We start from the raw sequence: 15433 nt of genomic DNA, 5'->3' as shown, positions 1-15433 counted from the left end.
AATAATAAAAGCCCAGAGAGAGAAATTGGGTTTCAACCAAAAACCAGAAAAGCAAAGTAGCCAATAGAGTAGAGAAGTCCTACCTCTACCAAAACTGGGCAACCACAAACTAAGCAGACTAAGCCTTTCTCTCTCATCTCATTTTATATTCCCTCTAGTGCTGGGATTAAAGATGTGTGACTCCCTAGTACTGAGACACCGCCACCTGGATTTGTTTCTGCATAGGTTTTGTGTAGCCCAGGGTGGCCTTGAACTCAAAGAGATCCATCTTTCTCTGTCTCCCAAATCCTGGATTAAAGGTGTGCACCACCACTGTCTGACCACTAGTGCCGTAGTAGCTTTACCATTCTGCTCTTTAGGCAACCTTTATTTCTTAAAACGTGAACAAAATACCACTATAATTATGTGTTACAGAACTCTGAAATTCACGATGTGTTATGAAGTGGCACAAACTGCCTTCATACAGACACCCTCAGTTGTGTCCCATGTAGATCACCACTGTCTTTTGTGAAAAATCTCGTTATGTTTACTTATTTATCTACAACACTTTCAGTGACACAGTCTTAAATGCATCCTGGCACTGTGCCAGCCAACCATGAAATTTTAAGAAGAAATTATTATTATTGTGTGCACTTTTTTTTCCCTGTCTGATATCCACTCTACTACATGTACTAGATACCATGAATTCCTGACACTTCTGATTCCTGACTGGGAATATAGATGTGCTACCAAGACTAGCAATAAATTGTTTTAAGATGCTATACTGTGCTAAATTTCCTTACATATTAATAAAGCTTAAACTGCCAACAATATAACGATAATAAAAGACTTTCATAGTACCTTCTGTTTATTTGTTTTGAGACAAGGGCTTTATCTTTAATCTAGGATGGCGTTGAACATGGAGCAATCTTCCTGTCTTAGCCTCATTAGTATTGAATATATATTACACATTGAATATATACATATATTTATTCAATATTTATGAGGCTTAAAATAGTCACTGATATAATAGTATTCAATAAACTTAGATTTTGTCTATATAAATAAGTCTACATAAATTTAATTTGGCCAATAACTTCCTGTAAGCATTAAATACACAAAGACACATACACAAAGACACACACACAAAGACACACACACAAAACACCAGGTCGAGGTATTGCAGACCTTTTGAAATTACAGTGGCAAGGGATAAAGCAGCCAAACCATATGGGGTTTCAGTTCTCTCTCCTGTTCTGTCTACTGAAACCCTGGTGCATAGTGTCTAAATATGTCAGTCAACACATCACCTATGAAAGTTATTCATCAAAATTTTTGATAAGTATTGGAATAAATGTCCTGATTCCTTTAAATACTGAATATTTAATTCTATTTCTGTGTCTACAGTGAATTGTCATAAACTGCTCTACCCTCCTTCGGCCATCTTTTTTCATTTGTAACCACATTAGAAGAACTTTTGTCTTGCTTTTCAATCTTGAAATTTTCTCTGGATATCTTCAAACCTCTTAATAGGAAAGCAACTGTCTAGGAGTGATATCTTACACACTGAGTAGGGTTATAATGTTTTACTTTCAAAGGTTTAAAGTATCTATATGGCACTTTAGATTCCTCAAAATAATTCCAAGTAATAATTCACATGGGTCTAATATCAATTCTCTAAAGTTATATTGAGTTATTTTTTTATTTTTGTTGAAATATAAATAAATGGAGACCATCAGAGGCTCTAACACCAAACATTCCCAAGTCCAAGTAAGAAATTATTGTTATTGCATGGACATGTGTTCTTGGTTCTATCAACAGCAAAAAAATAATAATGAAGGGATCCCTTTTTCAACTGTTTCTCTTCAGCAGGTGTTACTGTATCTTAGAGTTAATAAGAAAAAACCCTAAATATCATGACCATAGTCTGTAAGGCTTGGTCAGTTTCACTGATACTGGAACCATGCAATGCAAATTCTTAGCCTTCAGTAAGTAGTCTGTAAAGGGCAGCTGTGCATCTGACTAAAGATATGGATCTATAAATCCAAAATAAATTCTTTCCTTAGAATACAAAAATCATTTAATTTGTCTTAATGGAGTTATCATCTGTGAGCCAAATTCAATGACTCCACTGGGATACTGTTCTCCTTCTTCATCTCTGACATATCATGTGTCATGAGCTTATAGGGGATGAAAACTGCACGATAGAAGAAGACGAAGGAGAAGAAGAAGAAGAAGAAGAAGAAGAAGAAGAAGAAGAAGAAGAAGAAGAAGAAGAAGAAGAAGAAGAAGAAGAAGCCATTTTCTGTCTTCACACATAAAAATTCCTCAACAGATGTTTAACGTTTTAAATTATTAAAAGTGAGCAAGGAGTTCCTATATAACTGTAAGCATGATTGAAGCATAGTTGTGAACAACCATGTCTCTGCCCCTTGTTAGTTATTAAAATACATAGTTTTTATAAATGTTTGGCTCAAACTTTTCACCTTTCCTAATGTCATTTATTTGAAAAATAAAATGTATGTTAGTGTTTGGAGTCAAATGTTCTTATTGTTTCAGTTAAAGACAAAAGTAATATTTTAAAAATTTTTCAGAAATTATTTGATACCTATTACTTATATTTGAGAGAATAGTTAAATGAATAGAAAAATGCTTTCTCTTATGCAGAGAAATTCATATAAATCTAGCTTGGGCAATCACTTCCTATGCCTGGATGCCTCTTTTTAAATTTGAATACTGGATTTGCTCTGACACCCATGTAAAAAATGTAAAAGACTTTTCCATCTCTCCATCATTTGAACTTACTGTGAGATAATCCTCTTTATATTGATTTCTGACATTTTAGTTTCTTTAATTGAACATATAACAAGTTTTTACATTGTTGTCTAATTACAGCTATCAAATCACTTCTTTCATTATTCTTAATTATCCCAAGACAGCTTGTGAAAGTACTATCATTAGTTTCAGCTAGCCTCAATCTTTACTCGATTACATTTTGTAAAAATAAATAAAGGGGACAGAGGACAAACGTTAATGAAATGTTCAAATAATAGTTTGAAATTGTCCATGGTGGGATTTGTCATGCTAATCGATGTGAATTGAACAGAAACTTCATGGAGATAGACTAATTAGTTAACTCCCCATTGATTGTAAGTACATGTAGTAGCTCAGGTATATGGAAATCTATATTATGCAAATATTGGGACTTTTACCACAATTGGCACCACAAACATTCACATAATACTGGACATTACTTTAGCATATGAGATATGGGAAATGTGGCTTTCATATGTGATTTAAGCCATATATTTTGTCCTTAATGGTTTTCCTTTTGTTTCCTGCCCCTGACCAATGGTACTAGAACAGATTCTACTGCCACTTCAAAAACATTCACTGGTAGTCCCTTTTAAAATCATGTCCACTTTTCAAGGGCTGGTGAATCAGCTACTCAACAATCTTTTGTTGTCATCTATGGAATACAGATAATCATTGCTTTGAACTTAACACTAAAAAGTATTTAGTATATTCCAGCTAGCAATTTAGAGCATTTTAATCAATATAAACATAAGCAACAAATACAAAATTTGTATTATAATTTATAATAGGCTCTCATATTTAAAATTCATAAATACACCTTGAGTGAGTAGATGAACACATTTGTTAATTCATTAATAAATTCATGAATAATTAATTCATTAATAAATGAATGGCTTTAAAGGTGTTTCATAGTTCTTAAAAGTTCTTAATGTACATTTTTATTATCTGACTAGAACTGACTAATCTCCTAAACAAGTAAATTAAGATTCTGTTGATCATCCTTCTTCATATTTATCATTGTTCAGAATGAGAACACATAGTTTACAAAAATCACAAAGATGTGGAAATTGAAAGCAATATGAAAGTCATTTTTTTCTTAGCCCTTATGCCTTTGTAGTACAAAAACAAAATGCTAAAGAACAGAGACTGAATCCACCTATGCTAGTGGTTCTATTATAAATTGCATTATTAGATATATGGTTAAATCATAAAGCCTTTTGAAACATAAGTTTGTGTTATCAAGATAGTATTATTTTATTTCTCAGTATGCATATGCAATCAGAAATTTATACATCAGCTTTTAAATATGTAACATGTGCATAAAAATGTAAATATATGTGTGTGTAAACATGCGAATTTGCATATTTATATGCAAAATTGCAGAAATACACATATGTGTATACCTACCTTGATCCATCCATCTATCATTAGCTAGGCAGCTAGCTAGTTGTCTTCTATTATGTATAGTCTACATGGGAGCCTCATTTTCGATGTGTAGAAGCAGGAGGGCAATCTAATGATTAAACATCATTTCTGCTGTTTGAGAGCTCACCTTTCCTCTCTGTAAGAGCTTGCTCCACACCATTCCTTCATCCTTTATGTTCACTTTGCCCAGTGATTACTGATAACCATGGGGAACATTTTTTGACGTAGACTGAAACTTTGCCTTACTTATCCTAGTCAGCCCCAAGGTGGACTCAATGCGGTTCACTGAGCTACACAAGGAAGCAGTAAAGACATGCCTTTAAAACTTTCGAGAAGCCCTGAGTAACTATGATGTAGAGCCATCACCTGCTGGTAGAGAAGCTCGGGATCAGGTCATCCCGTCCTTTCTTCATTCATACACTCTCTCACTGCCATTTTTCCTAACTTACCCCACAACTCAATTCACTTCAATTTCCTACAACGATCCTCATAAAAGCAATCCATTTCTCTTTCTCCTTATAAATTTTATAACGATAGACTTTTCCTTGCATTTCTTGCCTACCTCACTGTGTCTAACTTGTCAGTGGGTCAAGTGTCTGATGATTTTTTATTGACACATGGATGCTGGCTCTACAAGTAGGACATGCTCAAATTTCATTAAAATCTCTAAAATTTGAAGTACCTCATAAGAAGAGTATTAATTTATTTTTGAAGATATTTATTCTCAACATAAGAAACCCATGTTTTTTTTTCCATTCAATTCATTCCTGCGTACAAACTGCCATGGTAAAGACTCAGGACGCCGTTGCAAGAAAATACATTCGGATCCTTCTTAAAGTTTACAAACAAGAATTGCATTAATCAGTTAATTACCAAATGTTGGCTAAATTGCAACTGCAAGAGGATTGTAAAGGAGAAATAAATGTTAGGAGAGTGGGTAGTATTGGCTTATATTGAGTGTGTATACATCAGTGAAGGGATCACTAAAGATATACTGTATCAGTAAAATGTATCTGTGAACCCAATTTATTCCTCCCACCCTGAAAGGAGAGTGACTATACAGTGACTAAGCAAAGAGGGGAAGAGAAATTTTCAAATAACACACACACAATGCCGATGACAAGGGACTCAGTGAGGAAGAGTGCCATCTGCTCTTGCAAAGCACTAGGTTTTGGTTCCCAGCACTCCATGTCTGGCAGCTCACAACACCTGTAACCACAGCTCCAGAAGAAGCAGCACTGCCCTCTGGCCCCTACCTACACATCCACATACCAAACACACACACACACACACACACACACACACACACGCCCACAATTTAAAATAAAAGTAATTTTAAAACAATGCAAAGCCAGGATGACATGACCGCTGCGGTTTGAGAAGAAAGTAGAGAGAAATGTAGTATAAGGTTGATTGTTGAGGGTAAGGTGCACACTTACAAGAATCGAGGTGGGGTCAAGGAAGCCTGTCTCCCATCTTGCAAAACAATTTCGTCTTCGATGTTTAACCTACAGTGAACATAGAGGAGATTGGTGTTTAGCAGGATAGTTTGTAATTAGCACCATAAAGTTATTGGGACTAAGAGACTAAAAGTCAAGAGGACTGATAAAAGGTGTTTAAAGGGGGAAATGGCATGACGAAAGCATTCAGTCGATGGAGGTATGAGATGGTTTCTCATTTATCATTATCGCCTACAAATCAAATATGAGAGGATTATAACAAATTAAAATTCTAGGCAAGTCAGGTATCAGTTAATTGAGTTTTTATTGCACTTGCACCATCAATTTTAAATGCTTTTAATGAAACAGAATGTGATCTCTTTGGAATTCAAATGCATCTATTGTATTTCCAACTATATCATCATCCATTTTTCCTCCAGACTGCCATCTGTAAAGCTGCTGTAAATGTTCTAAAAATAACCAATAATCTGTGTATCATTTGTTATTTTTCCTCCAGTAAAGAAACTGGTTGGCTATTTTTGTTACTGTTTTAATGAATAAAAACAACCTTGAAACAAGGGAAAATAAAAAGCTGAGGCTTTGTTTTTAATAAATGATAGAGGCTAAGACTATGTTTATATGATCAGAAATTATAATATTTTTATAAATATATATATATTTCTGATCATAATATGATGGAACATACCTATAATCCTAACACAAAGTAGATGGAGTTAAGAGGATCACCATAAATTCAGGGCTAATCTCTGCTCTACAAAATGAGTCTTGGCAAATCCACCCTACATAATAGACCCTGTCTCAATCTCAATCCAAGCTCTAAAATACTTCCTAGTGCTTTATGAATTATCATAATATGGCATGGATAGTATTTTAGGGATTTCTCCAACATAATTTCTGATGATCATATGTGATTTAAAACTGAGACAACAAAATGCATTTTTATTATTTTTTTCTTCACATTCTGAAAAATCCCAAAATTAAAAGACCAATTATCTCTGCTTTCTTTGGAATGAAAGAAAAATTTGAAATCAAGTAGAATCTACAGAACTTGCTTTTGACTGATAGAGCTTATTCTCTTGCTAAAAATTCATGACTCGACAAGCTGCTTTGTTTTATTTTGTTTTTCATAATATTTTTTAAAAAAGAAACATTAATATAGAAATCAGCTGACGTTTCTTAGCTGAGAGTGTAGGTCAAGTTTAGTGAATGGCAGATCACTTGTGAGAAGTGGAAAACTCATAGCTCCAGAAAGGGAAAAGTCAACTCCCTGTAATTGCCTGATTTCTTTGAGCCCGAGTTCTGGCAGCACTCACAAGCTAAGCTCTTTTACCCAGTTAGAAAGAGAAGCAATTGTTTTATTAAAACAATTGGGAAAGGAGGAATTAATGAGTGAGGTTCAGTTACCACCCAGAGTCCATTTTCCACGTGCTAACATGAGGTTCAGGTTTAAACCAGGAACAGCATAGGAATGCAACTATGCAGCCCCTGGTTAGCATGTGATTGTTCCCATCATTGGCTCACCTTTGTTTCAAACCCATTTATCCCGCATGGTGGTCTGATAAGGCAACTTTCTGAGAGACAAGTTTCAATCTGCATGGCAGAAAGATTTACAAACTTTTCCCCTCCCTTTCATGAAATTCCAGGGCAAATTCTTCCTCACTGGAGTCTACTGTTTCAGTATTCTGATAACCAGAGAGGCATCTCTTCTCCTACCAGGAGGTTAGATGAATACCAAGAAGTTGCCTATAAAGTTCCCGAATGTCTTTGCGATTCAGAAAATCATCTCTAATTTCTGAATGTTTTTCTTTCTTGAACATGATTGGATGTCATTTATTCTACCAGAAACTGTCATGAAGATTCTTATTATTTATATAACAATAAACATTTATTCTTTTTCCCTACTCATCGCACTAGTTTCATTACACACTGTCATTATATCTACCCTCAGACGGAGGCACTGAATCGTAGAACAATTTTGCATCTTTCCCCCAACATATGGACGCCTAATAAATAAGATGTTTTTATCTACCAGGGAATAAAGCAAAGCACACCAAAAAACAGGATGCCATCTTTTACTGTGTCAGTGGGAACACCGAGTCTTTTCTTTCATGTGCTATTTTATGATATTCAGTGAACACTGCAAACTCCCGTCATAGAAATCAATCAATTCATGTATCCCTATATGCAGATCTCAAAGTATTCTCGGTGTTCTCTGAAGCAAAAAAATTCTATTTGATGACAAGTAAATAGCACAAAGCTTCGTAATAGTAAGGACACACAGCATTTTGTTTATCACTATCAAGTGCCAGTCATGATATATCCTATGACTAAAAAAGTTTGTAGGTTCCTGTACTGCAGCAATGCAGAGTTTATAATGACATACAAAATAGGATTATATTTATACATTAATGATTTTCTTCCTAGGCCACAAGATCTTACAAGTAGGATAATCAATCTTTAAAAGATGATAGCCAAAACATCTCCGAATAAGATATAATTCTGTATAGGGAACATAGGTATATTATAAAGAATGACTCTGGAACTATTACCTTACAAGGAAAAGGAAATACACTGAAGCTAAAAGCAGTGTTAGCAGGACTGTGTTGACCAATTATATGTATCCCCTTGGTAAGCTATCTTCCCAAATATTTAGTAAAATTTTAATAGAAAGCTTACTGAGAAAGTTATGTATTTTGATAGATAATTATTACATACATCAGTAAACTGCATAAACTGGATTGCATTCAAAATACAGATAAGCCTTCTTCAATTAGGTGGAGGTCTAATGAAAAAAGGCTTAAGGACCTCCCCCAGAGAAGACATTTGGTCTCTAGGATGCCACAGACTTGGGTCTTGAGCACTGGTTCCTCTTGGGTCTTCAGCCTTAACATCTGCTCTATAGACTTTGTACATGCCAGACCCCTACAGTTCTTACAATCTCAATCTCTCTCTCTTTTTCTCTATCTCCCCCCATGTGTTTGTGGTGCACATACATGTGCACTTGTACCTGCATGAATTTGTGGCGAGAAGATACACACGTTCATGTGTGAACATGCACACACATTCTTTTGGTTCATTTTCTCTGGGTAACAGAATATTATAAACATTATCAGAAAAACTTGTTGCAATGTTTGCTTTGATTAGTGCCCTTTTCTTGCTGATTTCAAAATATATCAATTTGGTGAATAAATCATATGGATAATTACAACATACAAGAAGTGTATTAATGAAATTGGATATTTAATATTAGACATGGTCTAATGCAGGAGTATAGAAGTGAGGGCCTATGGAAGATGAAATGAGTCACAGCTTTCTTGCTTAATATTTAGTCCAATTTACTTTGGGGTTTGGCTTTTGTTGTTATTTGCTTGTCAAATTGTTTACTGGGGGGAAGAACACATGGAGGTCAGGGAACAACTTATGGGAATGTGATTTTTTCCTTCTATCATATGGGATTCTGTAAATGAACTAATGCTCTCAAGCTTTGTGGCAAGAGAAACTCACAAACACAATATAGTTAAATGGGAGAACTCAAATGCGAAGTAAGTATAGGGAATAAGCCTTATGTAGCTTATGAATGAATAACACAAAGCTATTCATACACCATGCTGGAGGAAAATAGTGAAGGAAAAAGTCAGCAGAAAACATTAATAGTTAAAAATAAATGGGAGATGGGCTGGAGAGCTGGCTCGACTCTTATAAGCCCTAACTGTTCTTCCAAAGAACCCAGATCTGATTCTCAACACCCACATGGTAGTTCACAACCATCTATAACTCCAAATTCGGGAAATTCAACACCCCCTTCTGGTTATCATGGGCATCAGGAATGTACATTGCGCATGGACATACATAGAAGCAAAACAATGCACATAAAATAAGTTTTAAATCATAAATAAATACATACATACACACATAAATAAATAAATGGAAGAGCTCCTGCATTGTTTGAATCATTTCTGGATAAATGGGAAACATTAGAGGTGAGCTTTGTCTGCTAGGCCAGGAAAGGAAAATGCCTTATCAACAAGGGAGACTTTCAGCTTAGTGCAATTTCATCCAACCTTGTTCAACTCTGCATTTCAAAAGTGATACAAGAAGATATTTTATCATGAGCAGGGTCTTTTGTTTTAGACCCAGGAGAGTTCTACACAAGCTGTGATGGCTCTTCAGCCTACAAAGGAAGTATAATTATATCCAGGGAGAAGGAAACACATCTGAAGGAGAGTAATCAGGAACGATTTACCATTCTTCTTTCTTTCTCTTAGTATTAAAGATTCCTTGTGTATTCAAAATGTAAGAATGGACATTATCTAATCATTCAGTGATTGTGAGGACCTTGGTAACCGAAGGGCAAAGAAAGACTTAATTTAATGAAACAGGTAGAGAGTATGAGTGAATAATTAGATAGCACATGTTGTATTTTGTTTTGCTTAGCCTTTAATGATTTTTTTTTTGTGCTCCAGGTTACTCATCTTGGTAAAGTTCATGTAGGACCTAACCTTTAACATGAGTACTGTTCAGTGTCAGGTAACATTAGGCATCTAGAGGGTATACACAATCACACACAAACACACATATATAAATAGATATGTATGTGTAAGATCCATATAGGTGTATATATCAGAAATACAAGATACAGGATCTTCATCTCATCTCCTCAGAAATTTTAAGGTTCCAAAAGCATAATCAATTGATGTGTTTGAAAATGGTATTCAGTGCCATGTGAAAGTAGAGAGGCAATTCCATCCACGATTCTACAGTCACACCACAGAGAAATTGAAATGCCATTCCAGATCACACTCAAATCCAACACATGACCTCGACGGTGAATCTGCACTTCTTATCCTGACTATAGATCTTTTTCCTTCCAATGCCACAGGTTCCGTTTCATTTTCTCTTCTGTTTCCTACTGGATCTCTTGCCTTTCTGCGACATCAAATCACCATGGTCGAGCTTCTCTGCATTTCTTACGTTACATCTCCAATGATTATAAAAACCAAAACAGAAATAAATAAAAGGTTCATGTATATCTAGGGAAAGGTCTTTTAAAATGAACACAATTCATATCTACAAAAATCACAGGTGTTTATATTAGTCTCAAGGACATGTGCTCAGAGGGTCGAATGATAAATCTCAAACTATGATGAATGATAGCTCAGAAACAGGAAGTTCAAAGACATAGTTTTATAACGAATCTATCAACATTGTGCTAATTCTGACCTTGGCAGAGGGCATTAGTAATACACTTAGTAGACAGAAATCAGCTGCAGGACTGTCTTAGAGATGTTATATATGGAAGTGAAGGTGAACTTAGAATTAAACCTCAACCAAGTTTCAACAAAAATCATCTAATTGAATGAGATCTTGAGCTTTTGTGTTGATTTCCCCATCTTTATTGTTTGTCCCATCATCCATCATCATTTTAAGATGTCCATAATTTTAGGCCTTTGTTTAACTTCATACTTGGAGTATTTACCATTGTCTTGAACACTTCATTTTGATAAATAAATCATTATTTCTCTCCTATGATTTCCTCGACTTTTTATTTTTAGATTTTGCATTCTTTGGTTTACTTCTCAGTATTTAAACAAGATAATCCCATGATTTTTTTTACTACCTCAATAAAGTCAATGCTGCATATTCAACAAAATATCTTCTTTCTGCTTATGGGTCAAATATTCCACATTTACAAATCTGTAATTATATTCCTTCAGTCATAATGGCAATAGAGTTATATACAAGATTAGTAACATTTATGAAAGTTTGATGGAAAAGTTTTTGCCATATTGTAACAGGCAAGTTTCCCTGAACTATTCATAATCAATCTCTTTGTAGATGGATGATTTATAGATATATATAGATGGAAAGATAGATCTATGCATGATAGATGCATATACATAAATACATACTGTCTAGGTAAAGGTTTCATTTGCTGTGATGAAACACGATGACCAAAGCAACCTGAAAAGGAAGGGTTTATCTGGCTTACACTTCCATATCACTGTTCATCAAAGAAGCAAGTCAGGACAGGGATTTATACAAAACAGGAATCTGGAAGCAGGAGCTGATGCAGATGCAATGGAGGAATATTGCTTACTGTGTTGCTTATCACAGTTTGCTTACGCTGCTTTCTTCTAGAACCTAAGACCACCAGCCCAGGGATGAAACCAGTCACAACTAGCTTAACCCTCCCCAGTTCATTACTAATTAAGAAAATGCCCTACAGCTTGGTCTTATGGTGGTGTTTTCTCAATTAACATTCCCTCCTTTCAGATGACTCTAGCTTGTGTCAAGTTAACATGAAACTAGTCAGTGCAGATACACAGATACATAGATGGATAGATGATCACAATTAATTAGAAATAACAAATCATTTGAAGCTGGTGATTTGAAAGAAATATAGACAATCAATCATATATAAAAGTCCATTTCTCAGTTTTGCATATGTATTACTTGAATTTGCCTGAGTTAGTTTTACTCTTTAATAACTCACATAGAGATGAATTTGGAGGATGCTGTATGGAGGGAAGCATGTCAAGAGAATTGAAATAATTTTTCGCTACTAATTTCCAATGAATCTGATGTAGTTAACAATTCCCTAAAACTGGCCATGAATATAAAAGAAGCACCTGGCAGTGTTGAAGCTGAATTGTTTAGATTAGTAAATTCCAATCTAAAATTAATCTTTATAACCTAATCATAACAAAGAAAAATCCTGATATTTGGAATCAGAATTATCTAAATTGCATGTTTCTATGTTGGGAGATTCATAACCAGAAATGAAAAACTATTGTCTAAAGTCTATGCTTTCAAATTTCCTTGGTTGAAACCCGATACCCAGTGTGAGAGCATCAAAAGTGAGGCCTGTAGGGAAGTAATTAGTATCTCCATATGGAATTAAACTTTTCCTAGAAGAGATTCTAGAGATCCAACTGGAATCTAATAGTGTGAAGGGAGGAGAACTTCCCTAGAACCTAAACATGCTGAAATCATGATTTTGGACCTTCTGACCTCCAGGACTGTGAGACTAGAATTTTTCCTTTATATAAGCTGTTCAGCTTACAACATTTAGTCACAGCATCCCAAACAGAGTAAAATCAAAATCATCTAGAAGGACAGATTTAGTTATAGATGACAGTTTTGAAAACCCTAGGATGGTTCTTATTAAAAGACTACAGAAAGCTAGCTGTCATAACTCATTGAAGGAGCTGAGTTTTCTATCATATTAGATGCTTTAGTTTTCCCATCTATGTGACCATCTCCATCATGAGGAAAGAATACAAGATTCAGTAGGATTTCACTGGTGTTTCTACAAGAAATGCAAAGGTTTTCTACAAACATTGGAACAAACATACACTTACTTTTCATTCTATCACAAGATCTGCAAATCTTCAAAATCTAATCAGAGAACACAGATTTGGGAAGACTTAGTAGGGACAGCTTAGCGTCAAGTGCGCATATTTTGTATATTTTGTCTCACTAAAAAGAAAGGGGTGAAATTTATTTTACTCAAAGATAATGATGAACCTGAGACTTCTACCAGCCCCAGGTTTTTGTTTTGTTTTTTCTAAGCATCATTGCTGAAAACCTCTAAGTGGCAGAACACAAGAAAGCCAGAATCAACAATTCTGAAGGATCACAATTTATGCATGTGACTAGTAAGATTTTTCATTGGGAAAGGGGTTTGAGGCCAGTTATCTTTCTGAGCTCTATCCTCAGTATCCATGAGATGAAAGAGAAGTGACTTTAGAAGTTTCCTTTAATGTCCACTCATGGGCAATGGCATGCACATGCGCATGTGTGGACATGTGAGCACACACACACACACAATACACAATAATTTTTTTTTTAATTTTCAAAATCTAGAGCTTTCTCTTAAGTAAGTTCAGTGACTATGTAGATGGATAGATAGATGATAGATAGATAGATAGATAGATAGATAGATAGATAGATAGATAGATTATAAATAGGTACATAAATAGATACCTAGATACATAGAGAGATAGAAAGTATCCCCTTCCTTTAAGGAACTGAGATGTCCTAAGCAGAGTGTGGATCGTTAGCAAAACAAAATAAACTGCTGTGCCCGAGTTTCAGAACCAGGGTGTGCAGCACTCCCTAGACTTTCTGCTAGAGGTGAATTTGCATAAATCTATAGTTTGCTGTAGACTATTAGCAGCCTTAAGTGCACTTATCCCTGTCGAGAAACCTGGAAAAGGCCGCAGCTGCTCCACTCATTGATCACTTCTTCGGCTACAGAATATGTATAGCTTGCACACAAAAAAGTTAATATTAGTATTCAAATTTCAAAACTGAGAAATGGTACAATATCCTCAGATCCCTTAACATATATTATTTAACCTTTATTATAAATCACACATTATGCTTTTGCCAGAACACATTTCTTATTTTTAGGTGGTAGTGAGAAAAGAGACTATGGGAATACAGAATTAAAATAATTAATCATTCCCAAGGAAGGGTGGTATGAAATACCATATTGGTAAGTGAGATAATCCATACTAAGTGGCAGGCTGAGATATTGAGCTGTATACTAAAAGCCTCACTAACCTCACAGGTCCAGCTTTACTCCATCACCCCCATAATCCTTTGCAATCCACCCTCACTCTCTGCATTTTGCATGCAATGTACCTTCCTCTCTTTCTGAGAAAACGTTCCTGTCTCAAGGTTAGGATGCACTAAACTGGTTCCACAATCCTCAGTTCAGTTTCCTATACCATGTCCCCCTGTGTGGATTCTGTTCACTAACTTTGACATTTCTTCCCTTCTCCCTCTCCCTAGTAGAACTTTCATGTACCTGAACAATAATGAGTAGTACCTAGTCCAAGTTCTTCGCAGATGTGAGTCTCTGGTTTCTGCACTGAGTTTTCAGAGGTGCATGGTACTGTGAATGTCTTCTATTTGACAATAAATAATATCACTCACAGAATAAATGGCAGCCTTAATTGGAAAGAAAGCCCTTCCCTCGCCATTTCATATCTTTGTGATGATTTACTGGATAATTACGAGTCCCTAAGTGCAATTCTTCACAGGAAACCTGGAAACCGAGCTCATAGATTTGCCAATGGGTAATTCACGGTGTATCCAGTTCCCACGTAGTTAAAAATTAGTCTAGTCTTCCTCCCCTGAACAACAATAGACGCTAGACCACAAGTCACTTCTTGGAAACAAATGTGACCTCTACATGACCCAGTCCTTAGGAGGTTTGTTGAAAATGATATAAAATATTTAAGAAGGGACTATTTATTCTGGGGTAGATACAGAGTTTTTCTATGTGCTGTGATTTGAATGATGGTCTCTTCAAACTTCATGTGAAAAATTCGTTGCCCAGCAGCGTTGAGATGTTCTTTGCAGGGAGTGACTAAGTTACAATAGTGATTGCTTCATGAATGCATAGACCCCATCATTAAATGTCCTGAGGGTTCAGGGTTCAATCCTTTGTCTTTCTATCATCTAAAGTTTGAGGACACCGACACTCTGACCCTCTGCATTATTTCAAAGGCAAAGATCAGCCCTCACAAGACCAATACCAGTGTCTTAGTCTAAGACTTCCCAGAGTCTAGCATGACATCTATTAATCTCAATTAATAGATTGATCAGTTATTTACACTGAGGCATTCTGTTACAGTAGCATAAAAATATCATGTTTCCCAAATCCTTTCATGACCTTGAGAAAAAAAAAAACATGGAAACTGCAATATTTTTTCAGTTGTGGCAACTGGGAGCGGAGTGTT

At 35.4% G+C, this 15433-nt stretch overlaps 1 long non-coding RNA gene across 2 annotated transcripts in view; it reads right to left on the bottom strand.

Moving 5' to 3' along the window:
- LOC142853661 (uncharacterized) overlaps nt 1–15433 on the bottom strand; it is a 166508-nt gene that overhangs the window by 108681 nt on the left and 42394 nt on the right. For both annotated transcript variants that reach the window (XR_012911233.1, XR_012911232.1), the window contains exon 2: nt 5661–5729. This is a non-coding gene — a long non-coding RNA (uncharacterized LOC142853661). The remainder of the gene's footprint in view (nt 1–5660; nt 5730–15433) is intronic.

The sequence above is a fragment of the Microtus pennsylvanicus genome, chromosome 7 (genome assembly GCF_037038515.1).
Source record: "Microtus pennsylvanicus isolate mMicPen1 chromosome 7, mMicPen1.hap1, whole genome shotgun sequence".
NCBI lineage: Eukaryota > Metazoa > Chordata > Mammalia > Rodentia > Cricetidae > Microtus > Microtus pennsylvanicus.
Note: the sequence above shows the minus strand (reverse complement) of the source record. Positions and strands in the feature narration are given on the sequence as shown.